This window comes from Scyliorhinus torazame, chromosome 5 (genome assembly GCF_047496885.1).
Source record: "Scyliorhinus torazame isolate Kashiwa2021f chromosome 5, sScyTor2.1, whole genome shotgun sequence".
Taxonomy (NCBI): Eukaryota; Metazoa; Chordata; class Chondrichthyes; order Carcharhiniformes; family Scyliorhinidae; genus Scyliorhinus; species Scyliorhinus torazame.
Genome location: NC_092711.1, coordinates 118,647,130 through 118,659,261, shown reverse-complemented (window position 1 = coordinate 118,659,261; position 12,132 = coordinate 118,647,130). Strand labels below are relative to the sequence as shown.

The window sequence follows — 12,132 nt, the reverse complement described above, 5'->3', positions numbered from 1 at the left end:
CTTCCTCTGATTAACATCTCCAATTAGAAAATGATGATCAATCGTCACTGACAATCCTTACTGACTGACACGTTCTTCACAGTGACACCTCCATCACGAAAGTAAATTATCAAATAAAATATAACAGGTCAATATTTTACAAGAACATCAATAAAAATAATAATCTTTATTGTCATAAGTAGGCATACATTAACACTGCAATGAAGTTACTGTAAAACTCCCCTAGTCGCCACTCTCCGACACCTGTTCAGGTGAATGTTCAATTCACCTAACAAGCACCTCTTTCGGGGAGAATGTGCAGACTGCACAGGCAGTGACCCAAGCGGGAATCAAACCCAAGACCCTGGTGCTGTGAAGCAACAGTGCTAACCACTGTGCTACCATGCTGCCCTAATGATGCTGTTTGTTGCGCAGCTTGTCATGATAGTGAGCAATTGGCAGCAACCTCTTCCCAGTCATTACCATCAATGCTTATTACATAAGTGGAGAATGAACAGGACTGGAGTAAATTCAGAGACAGGCATGGCAGTACCCAGTTATTGGCCTTGACCAGAACATCAACTTTTTCAGCATTGTTTCTCCAGAGTTATTAAAGCTCTCGATTGTCTCACAGGGAGGAATCCCAGGTTCAGGTGCTGATGGAGATCCTGTTGCATCTTCAGCCACCAATAGTAATTATATATAAAATTGAGGATTTGAAATGCGTGAAGGTAAGAGGTATGATCGATAAGTTTGCAGATGGAAAATTGTTGGTGTGGTAGCTAGCGAGGAAAAAAGCCTTAAATTATGGAATGATACAAATGGGCTGGTCATATGGGGGCAGAACAGTGGCAAATGGAATTTAAGCAGGAAAAGTGGTAGCTCTTGTCCAGAGTAAGTGCAGACAATGTGCCGAGTGACTTCCATCTGTGCTGGATCATTCTAGAAAACACTGAACATTCAGTATGACGAGCAAGAGGGAAGAAGATGGAGGAATTACTGATTCTGGGATTGAACCCAGCAAGAGTTTGCATCTTCTGGGGAGGAGAGAAGAAGGACCCTTTGGGGAAAAAACACTTTGAAGTTCTGCATTGTTCCACAGGAGAGCAGCATTTAATCATTTTGAGAAATGGAGAACAGCAAAATACCCATTGACAATCATTTGTTTGATTATTTTTAGCAATTGGTAACCAAGTTATTTTGTTTTTATTGTTTGCAGTTTCAATGGTGCGGCGGTTACCCAACATTTCATGCGGTTGTGAATGTGCCCTCGTCACTCCACAGGAGCCCAGTGCGCAGACGCAATGCTGGGCGTATCTGAAGCATGCGCAGTGTCACTTTGCTCGGCGATCTGCGAGTGTGGGAGCGGCTGTTTGGGGCGGTGAGAGTCGGTGAGGCGGAGGGAGGACTGGAGCCGGGAGTCGGGGTGGGGAGGGAGTGAAAGCTTCATAAACACCCCCTGCTGGTCACAAGGCCGGAATAAGACCCTGCAAATCCCGAGTTTGTAGCTGCAGAGCTTTCATCCGGTTTCAGGCCAAGATCCACGGCCGCCATCTTTGTTTAGCGGCGCGACTGAGGGGTCACCTTGATGACGTAACAGAGGCGGTGCTTCAGGATCCCGGTGACCAGGAGAGAAAATCCTTGTCTCGGTGATTGACAGGCCCCTCCAGAGAGGGGAGGTGCTACTTCCATGTGTGGCAATCTGAAGAACAGAAGAAGAATATCAGAATTAGCAGCAGGAGTAGGCCATTCGGCCTATTGACCCTGCTCTGCCATTCATTAAACGCTGATCCGAATGTGCCATCAATTAAATTTTCCTGTCGGCCCCCAAAATTTTTGACTCCCCAGTAGATAAAAAAAGACAAACTCAGCTTTGAGTATATTCAGTGACCCAGCGCCACTGCTCTCTGGGAAAGAGATTTCCACAAACTCAGCTTTGAAAAAGAGTCATCCAGACTCAAAACGTGAGCTCCCTTTTCTCTCCACAGATACTGTCAGACCTGCTGAGAATGCCCAGTATTTTCTGTTTTTGTTTCAGATTCCAGCATCCACAGTAATTTACTTTTATCCACAGACTGATGACCCTCTGAGGGAAGACATTTCTCCTTATCCCCGTGTCAAATTGGAGAACTTTTATCTTTAAACTGCCCCCTTAGTTCTTGAATCTCCATGTGGGAAAATATTCTTTCATCAAAACCCCTCAGAACCTTAGATGTTTCAATAAGATCACCTCTCATTCTTCTAAACTCCATCGGGTACAGACCAATCAGGCTCAATCTTGCTCCATAAAACAAACTCTCCCATCCCAGGAATCAGACTAGTGAAACTTTACTGAACTGCCTCCAAATCAAGTATAACCCACATTAAATAGTCCTGGGACTGGCAACAAGGGGAGAGAATGTTTGGAACTTCTATCCAGGACTCGAAGAGTGATGGATTTTGGAAACTTTTTATCGAGGGTTAGAAGGGGAAGATTTACACCCAGCAAACTGAAACCAAGATAAATGTTTGATCTTAATTTCTAACCTCGACTAACATTTCTGACCATTGTAATTTCCTTTTACAGCTGCTTCCAAAGCTTCTGATATCTTTCCAGCCGAAGGTTGCAGCAGATTGTAAACTTGAAAACACCAAAATTGTGACAGAGGTGAGTATTATTATTAATATGAATTATAAATTTAGAGTACCCAATTATTTGTTTCCAATTAAGGGGCAATTTGGCATGGCCAATCTGAAGCTGGCACTCCCAGTGCAGACTTTGGTGTTGTGAGGTTGTTCCTGTGGTGACGAGTGGCTACTGCTGCTCTCTCTCTCTCTCTCGCTGCTGAGCTGCCTGGAGGAAGGAGAGGTGAGGGAAGAATGGAGAGAGGAGATAAGGACATTGAAGAACAAAGGGATCAAGGATTATGGTGTTTGGGCCGGAAAGTGGAGCTGAGTCCACAAAAGATCAGCATTGATCTCATTGAATGGCAGAGCAAGCTCGAGGGGCCAGATGGCCTACTCCTGCTCATAGTTCTTATGTTCTTATGTCAACAACAAGGAGGTAACTTCAAAAACAAGATCAGATCCGAAATTGGTAAGAGGCGTTTAACAATGTGGGGTAAGCGAGAGATTGCGGGAGTGGGCGGAAACGCTGTGTAAAGCTGTTGTAAGCTGCAATCCTCGAAAAAGAGTTTCTGGGACCCCGTTTGTACCGAGCGGAGCTGCAGCTCCTCATGTTCGGGTTAACGGCCGCCATCTTTATTAGATGTGCATCAGGACGCATGCTTGTTTGTCATCTTTGTCAGGGCGATGTTTCAGTGAGTGGGAGGAGCTTGTTCCCCATTGTTCAGAATGGAGACAACTTGTCCATCAAACTGCATTAGTCTTTGAATCCCAATGTCTTATTGATGATGCAAAGCGGTGGCAGAGATGGAAAGAAAAGGAAGCAAATCCTGCTCTCTGGATTTCACTGTCTTATTAGACATTCTCCCCATGTGTCCAAAGCTCTGCGGCTCTGTTCAGCCACATGAAGACCCAGGATAGAAATTCACAACCCTGAGTAGACGTCGCCCTCAAATCAGGGGACTGCTGATGACAAGAGGGTCAGTGTGCAGCGGGGGCATGAGCGGTCATCCTGGACCAGGAAGCAGTTGGGGAGAATGTTGTGAATTTCTATCTTGGACTGTCAGTGATTGATTTTGGAAACTCCTTTTACAGGGGATTAGAAGCGGAGGATTTACACACAGCAAATTCAAACCAGGAGAAATGTTTATCTTCCCTGAATTTTATTTCTGGACTGACAATGATGCCTTTGTAAACCTCTTTCACAGGGGCTTAGAAAGGGATTTTCAGACAGGAAATTCACAACCAATCCTCACATCGAATTCTGACACCACTGTTCGAGTTACCAGGACCTGGAGATTATCGACTTTTGTGTGTCAGCATTGAGTTCCATATCATTATCACTCACAGTATAAAATGTCTACCTCCTACCTCCTCTGTAGATCTTGTTCACAATCTTAAACCTGTGTCCCGTAATTCTTTTACAATCTACTGATGGGAACAGTTTTTAAAAATCTTTTGCTGGGTTTGCCGTTGTCGTTTCTGGTGCCTGGGTCGATGCCGGGTGGTCCGTCCGGTTTCATTCCTTTTTCATGTTTTTGTTGTGGTTGAATCAGCTTGGACCAATCCATTTAGTGTCCAGAACACAATTGAAGTCTCCTCCAAGAATCAATTGATCTGTATCCAGGTCTGGGATGGATTGCAACAGATTTTTTTACAAATGTTTCTATGAGATCCCCTCATTAAAAAAAAGATAGAGAAGCAGAATTCAGCCCATTGAGTTTTCGAGTTTGCTCTGCCATTCGATCATGGCTGATATGTTTCTCATCCCCATTCATTTTGTATTGTAGCTCTCTTGAAATGAATGCGAACATTGCATTTGCCTTTCTAACTGCCAACTTTCCTTTGTTTGTCCTTGGGGTGTGGGTGTCGCTGGCTGAGCCGGCATTTGCTGCCCATCCCTAATTGCCCTTGAACTGAGTGGCTTGCTGGGCCATTTCAGAGGGGGCAGTTTGGGAGGATGTGAGGCTGAAGTGATTAAATGTCAAGGGGGATAATGGTGCAAGACAAAACTGGGAGACAATGAGATAAGTAAACTAATAGAAAAGAGAAGAAATAAAAGACAGGTCCAGGTGAGGTATAAATGGCAACAGCAGAACCGTTACCACCAACTGTCTAAAAATATCGGAGTGATGATTATAATCTGAAATTACTGAAATGAATGTTGCGTCTGGAAGGTCAGAAATTGCCTGATCAAGGATGAGGTTCTGTTCCTCGAGTTTCCTTTGAGCTTTATTGGAGCAGTGCAGGAGGCCGAGGACAGAGTGGGACTGGGGCGGGGAATTAAAATATTAAATGGTCAGAAGCTCAGGATTATGCTTGCAGACTGAATGGTGATGTTCCACAGTCACCCAATCCAGATTTAATCTTCTCAGTGTAGGGGAGACCAAATCGTGAGCAGTGAATACACAATACTGGATAGCAAGAGGTACAAGTAAATCACCTGGAAAGAGTGTTTAGAATCCTGGAATATGGGAAGGATGGCAATGAACTGGTGGTTGTTGCATCTGTTGTGTGTGCATGGAAAGATTTACAGTGATGTTCGTAATAACACAAGAAATGGGAGTGGGTGGAGACCATATGGCTCATCGAGCCTCTGCATTAACCTGCCCATTCAAGCATCATTCTTGTACACTTTCCCGTTTCTTCCCCAGTCCTTCGAGATCCATTTTATGATATGGAGACATTAGCTCAACAATCCTGTAAATTAAACTTTAGTGTGGCCCAGTGTCACCGAGCTGAAATCCAGTCTTTCTCTGACACATTATTCTTAAAACCATAGCTGACAGGTTAAGAGTGAAAAAGTTAACTGTTTAGCAGTAAGGGGAAGAGGCAAGTTTGTAGATGCTCCACAGTGTTAAAGACTCGTTGGATCTGCTTCTTCTGTCCCATCTTATATTCAGCTAATGGTAAAATGATTAAAATACTGCAACATCCAGGCATTTGGGGCAGCTTTGAGTTTGCTGCTCAGATTAGGTAAAGTCTCTACATCATAAAATGGATCAAGAAGGACTGGAGAAGATGCAGGAAAATATATTTAAATTATGCCTGAACTAGCAGATTATACCCAGCAAGAAAGATTGGACAGGGTGTAAACCTTTTCTCTGGAAAAGGGAATAAAGGATGACCTGATCCTGTAAGATTATGAAAAGGTTTGATATGATCGACAAGTGGAAGATGTTTCCACTGGATGAGAATAAATATGAGTTAGTCATTAATTAATGTGCAGTTCAGGAGCAGTTCAGAGGGTGACCACTGACACACTTTCTGGGCAGCACGGTAGCACAAGTAGCTAGCACCGTGGCTTCACAGCGCCAGGGTCCCAGGTTCGATTCCCCGCTGGATCACTGTCTTTGAGGAGTCTGCACGTTCCCCCCCCCCGTGTCTGCGTGGGTTTCCTCCAGGTGCTCCGGTTTCCTCCCACAGTCCAAAGACGTGCAGGTTAGGTGGATTGGCTGTACTAAATTGCCCTTTGTGTCCAAAAAGGGTAGGAGGGGTTATTGGGTTACGGACATAGGGTGGAAGTGAGGGCTTAAGTGGGTCGTTGCAGACTCGATGGACCGAATGGTCTCCTTCTGCACTCTATGTTCTATGTGCAAAGGGATTTCCTCAGTTTTTCCACTGGTTAACACTCCAACTTTAAAAGCTCAAACCATTTGATCCAATTTCAGCTCATTGTTATTGGCGAGGGGCAGTTTAGCAGTTCGGTCTAGGGGGACGTACACCCTAACCTTTTTTTTTTATTAAATATTTTATTGAAAATTTTTGGTCAACCAACACAGTACATTGTGCATCCTTGACACAATATTATAACAACACAAATAACAATGACCTATTTTATAAACAAAAAATGAATAAATAATAAATAACAAAAATGAAAACTAGCCCTAATTGGCAACTGCCTTGTCACAAGTAACACGCTCCAAAAATATAATTTAACAGTCCAATATATAATTATCTGTAGCAACGACCTATACATACTATACAGTATATATTAACAACCCTGAGAGTCCTTCTGGTTCCTCCTCCCGCCCGCCCCCCCCCCCCCCCCCCCCCCCCCGATCCTGGGCTGCTGCTGCTGCCTTCTTTTTCCCATTCCGTCTATCTTTCTGCGAGGTATTCGACGAATGGTTGCCACCGCCTGGTGAACCCTTGAGCCGACCCCCTTAGGACGAACTTAATCCGCTCTAGCTTTATAAACCCCGCCATGTAATTTATCCAGGTCTCCACCCCCGGGGGCTTGGCTTCTTTCCACATTAGCAATATCCTGCGCCGGGCTACTAGGGACGCAAAGGCCAAAACATCGGCCTCTCTCGCCTCCTGCACTCCCGGCTCTTGTGCAACCCCAAATACAGCCAACCCCCAGCTTGGTTTGACCCGGACTCCTACTACTTTTGAAAGCACCTTTGTCACCCCCATCCAAAACCTCTGTAGTGCCGGGCATGACCAAAACATATGGGTATGATTCGCTGGGCTTCTCGAGCACCTCGCACACCTATCCTCCACCCCAAAAAATTTACTGAGCCGTGCTCCAGTCATATGCGCCCTGTGTAATACCTTAAACTGAATCAGGCTTAGCCTGGCACATGAGGACGACGAGTTTACCCTGCTTAGGGCATCTGCCCACAGCCCCTCCTCGATCTCCTCCCCCAGCTCTTCTTCCCATTTCCCTTTTAGTTCATCTACCATAGTCTCCCCTTCGTCCCTCATTTCCCTATATATATCTGACACCTTACCATCCCCCACCCATGTCTTTGAGATCACTCTGTCCTGCACCTCTTGTGTCGGGAGCTGCGGGAATTCCCTCACCTGTTGCCTCGCAAAAGCCCTCAGTTGCATATACCTGAATGCATTCCCTTGGGGCAACCCATATTTCTCGGTCAGCGCTCCCAGACTCGCGAACTTCCCATCCACAAACAGATCTTTCAGTTGCGTTATTCCTGCTCTTTGCCACATTCCATATCCCCCATCCATTCCCCCCGGGGCAAACCTATGGTTGTTTCTTATCGGGGACCCCCCCAAGGCTCCAGTCTTTCCCCTATGCCGTCTCCACTGTCCCCAAATCTTCAGTGTAGCCACCACCACCGGGCTTGTGGTGTAGTTCCTCGGTGAGAACGGCAATGGGGCTGTCACCATAGCCTGTAGGCTAGTCCCCCTACAGGACGCCCTCTCTAATCTCTTCCACGCCGCTCCCTCCTCCTCTCCCATCCACTTACTCACCATTGAAATATTAGCGGCCCAATAATACTCACTTAGGCTCGGTAGTGCCAGCCCCCCCCCCTATCCCTGCTACGCTGTAAGAATCCCTTCCTCACTCTCGGGGTCTTCCCGGCCCACACAAAACCCATGATGCTCTTTTCAATCCTTTTAAAAAAAGCCTTCGTGATCACCACCGGGAGGCACTGAAACACAAAGAGGAATTTCGGGAGGACCACCATCTTAACCGCCTGCACCCTCCCTGCCAGTGACAGGGATACCATATCCCATCTCTTGAAATCCTCCTCCATCTGTTCCACCAACCGCGTTAAATTTAACCTGTGCAATGTGCCCCAATTCTTAGCTATCTGGATCCCCAGGTAACAAAAGTCCCTTGTTACCTTCCTCAGCGGTAGGTCCTCTATTTCTCTACTCTGCTCCCCTGGATGCACCACAAACAACTCACTTTTCCCCATGTTCAATTTATACCCTGAAAAATCCCCAAACTCCCCAAGTATCCGCATTATTTCTGGCATCCCCTCCGCCGGGTCCGCCACGTATAGTAGCAAATCGTCCGCATACAAAGATACCCGGTGCTCTTCTCCTCCCCTAAGTACTCCCCTCCACTTCTTGGAACCCCTCAACGCTATCGCCAGGGGCTCAATCGCCAGTGCAAACAATAAAGGGGACAGAGGGCATCCCTGCCTTGTCCCTCTATGGAGCCGAAAATATGCAGATCCCCGTCCATTCGTGACCACGCTCGCCACTGGGGCCCTATACAACAGCTGCACCCATCTAACATACCCCTCTCCAAAACCAAATCTCCTCAACACCTCCCACAAATAATCCCACTCCACTCTATCAAATGCTTTCTCGGCATCCATCGCCACTACTATCTCCGTTTCTCCCTCTGGTGGGGCCATCATCATTACCCCTAACAACCTCCGTATATTCGTGTTCAGCTGTCTCCCCTTCACAAACCCAGTTTGGTCCTCGTGGACCACCCCCGGGACACATTCCTCTATTCTCATTGCCATTACCTTGGCCAGGACCTTGGCATCTACATTTAGGAGGGAAATAGGTCTATAGGACCCACATTGTAGCGGGTCCTTTTCCTTCTTTAAGAGAAGCGATATCGTTGCTTCAGACATAGTCGGGGGCAGTTGTCCCCTTTTCTTTGCCTCATTAAAGGTCCTCGTCAGTACCGGGGCGAGCAAGTCCACATATTTTCTATAGAATTCGACTGGGAATCCATCCGGTCCCGGGGCCTTTCCCGCCTGCATGCTCCTAATTCCTTCCACCACTTCTTCTACCTCGATCTGTGCTCCCAGTTACACCCTTTCCTGCTCTTCCACCTTGGGAAATTCCAGCCGATCCAAGAAGCCCATCATTCTCTCCCTCCCATCCGGGGGTTGAGCTTCATATAATTTTTTATAAAATGTCTTGAACACTCCATTCACTCTCTCCGCTCCCCGCTCCATCTCTCCTTCCTCATCCCTCACTCCCCCTATTTCCCTCGCTGCTCCCCTTTTCCTCAATTGGTGTGCCAGCAACCTGCTCGCCTTCTCCCCATATTCGTACTGTACACCCTGTGCCTTCCTCCATTGTGCCTCTGCAGTGCCTGTAGTCAGCAAGTCAAATTCTACATGTAGCCTTTGCCTTTCCCTGTACAGTCCCTCCTCCGGTGCTTCCGCATATTGTCTGTCCACCCTCAAAAGATCTTGCAGCAACCGCTCCCGTTCCTTACTCTCCTGCTTCCCTTTATGTGCCCTTATTGATATCAGCTCCCCTCTAACCACCGCCTTCAACGCCTCCCAGACCACTCCCACCTGGACCTCCCCATTATCATTGAGTTCCAAGTACTTTTCAATGCACCCCCTCACCCTTAGACACACCCCCTCATCTGCCATTAGTCCCATGTCCATTCTCCAGGGTGGGCGCCCTCCTGTTTCCTCCCCTATCTCCAAGTCCACCCAGTGTGGAGCGTGATCCGAAATGGCTATAGCCGTATACTCCGTTCCCCTCACCTTCGGGATCAATGCCCTACCCAGCACAAAAAAGTCTATTCGCGAGTAGACTTTATGGACATAGGAGAAAAACGAGAACTCCTTACTCCTAGGTCTGCTAAATCTCCACGGGTCTACACCTCCCATCTGCTCCATAAAATCTTTAAGCACCTTGGCTGCTGCCGGCCTCCTTCCAGTCCTGGACTTCGACCTATCCAGCCCTGGTTCCAACACCGTATTAAAATCTCCCCCCATTATCAGCTTTCCCATCTCTAGGTCCGGAATGCGTCCTAGCATCCGCCTCATAAAATTGGCATCATCCCAGTTCGGGGCATATACGTTTACCAAAACCACCGTCTCCCCCTGTAGTTTGCCACTCACCATCACGTATCTGCCCCCGTTATCCGCCACTATAGTCTTTGCCTCGAACATTACCCGCTTCCCCACTAATATAGCCACCCCCCTGTTTTTCGCATCTAGCCCCGAATGGAACACCTGCCCCACCCATCCTTTGCGTAGCCTAACCTGGTCTATCAGTTTCAGGTGCGTTTCCTGTAACATAACCACATCTGCCTTAAGTTTCTTAAGGTGTGCGAATACCCGTGCCCTCTTTATCGGCCCGTTGAGCCCTCTCACGTTCCACGTGATCAGCCGAGTTGGGGGGCTTCCTACCCCCCCCCCCCCCCCCCCCCCTTGTCGATTAGCCATCACCTTTTTCCAGCTCCTCACCCAGTTCCCACGCAGCTGTATCTCCCCCAGGCGGTGCCCCCCCGCCCATCCTCTCCCATACCAGCTCCCCCCTCTCCCCAGCAGCAGCAACCCAGTAATTCCCCCCTCCCACCCCCCCCGCTAGATCCCCCGCTAGCGTAATTACTCCCCCCATGTTGCTCCCAGAAGTCAGCAAACTCTGGCTGACCTCGGCTTCCCCCCGTGACCTCGGCTCGCACCGTGCGACGCCCCCTCCTTCCTGCTTCTCTATTCCCGCCATGATTATCATAGCGCGGGAACCAAGCCCGCGCTCCTCCCTTGGCCCCGCCCCCAATGGCCAACGCCCCATCTCCTCCACCTCCCCTCCTCCCCCCATCACCACCTGTGGGAGAGAGAAAAGTTACCACATCGCAGGATTAGTACATAAAACCCCTCTTTGCCCCCCACATTCGCCCCACCACTTTGTTCGAACGTTCTTTTTAATAACCCGCTCATTCCAGTTTTTCTTCCACAATAAAAGTCCACGCTTCATCCGCCGTCTCAAAGTAGTGGTGCCTCCCTCGATATGTGACCCACAGTCTTGCCGGTTGCAGCATTCCAAATTTTATCTTCTTTTTATGAAGCACCGCCTTGGCCCGATTAAAGCTCGCCCTCCTTCTCGCCACCTCCGCACTCCAGTCTTGATAAACGCGGATCACCGCGTTCTCCCATTTACTGCTCCGAGTTTTCTTCGCCCATCTAAGGACCATTTCTCTATCCTTAAAACGGAGGAATCTCACCACTATGGCTCTGGGAATTTCTCCTGCTCTCGGTCCTCGCGCCATCACTCGGTATGCTCCCTCCACCTCCAACGGACCCGCCGGGGCCTCCGCTCCCATTAACGAGTGCAGCATCGTGCTCACATATGCCCCGACGTCCGCTCCCTCCACACCTTCAGGAAGACCAAGAATCCTCAGGTTGTTCCTCCTTGCGTTATTTTCCAGTGCCCCCAACCTTTCCACACATCGTTTCTGATGTGCCTCCTGCGTCTCCGTCTTCACCACCAGGCCCTGTATATCGTCCTCATTCTCGGCTGCCTTTGCCTTCACGACCCGAAGCTCCCGCTCCTGGGTCTTTTGTTCCTCCTTTAGCCCTTCGATCGCCTGTAGTATCGGGGCCAACAGCTCTTGCTTCATTTCCTTTTTTATCTCTTCCACACAGCATTTCAAGAACTCTTGTTGTTCAGGGCCCCATGTTAAACTGCCACCTTCCGACGCCATCTTGGTTTTTGCTTGCCTTCCTTGCCGCTGTTCTAAAGGATCCACTGCAATCTGGCCACTCTCTCCTCCTTTTTCCATCCGTATCCAGGGGGGATTCCCTTCTGGTTTACCGCACAGTGTTTTTAGCCGTCAAAATTGCCGTTGGGGTTCCTATCAAGAGCCCAAAAGTCCGTTTCACAGGGAGCTGCCGAAACGTGCGACTCAGCTGGTCATCGCCGCACCCGGAAGTCGTACACCCTAACCTGTTCAGACCCCAATGAGTTCACATCTCACTGTTGTCAATCACACCCAGGACAGAACTGTGATGGAGGGCCCATACGATTTAGGTGCTGTATTAATTGATTTCATACATCTGTTACCTTGGCCCAATGTTACGAATG

At 48.3% G+C, this 12,132-nt stretch overlaps 1 long non-coding RNA gene across 1 annotated transcript in view; it reads right to left on the bottom strand.

Moving 5' to 3' along the window:
* Window positions 1-1,070: 1,070 nt before the first annotated feature.
* Window positions 1,071-12,132, bottom strand: part of LOC140419612 (uncharacterized) — a 32,176-nt gene continuing 21,114 nt past the window's right edge. The window contains exon 3 of the long non-coding RNA XR_011945899.1: window positions 1,071-1,681. This is a non-coding gene — a long non-coding RNA (uncharacterized lncRNA). The remainder of the gene's footprint in view (window positions 1,682-12,132) is intronic.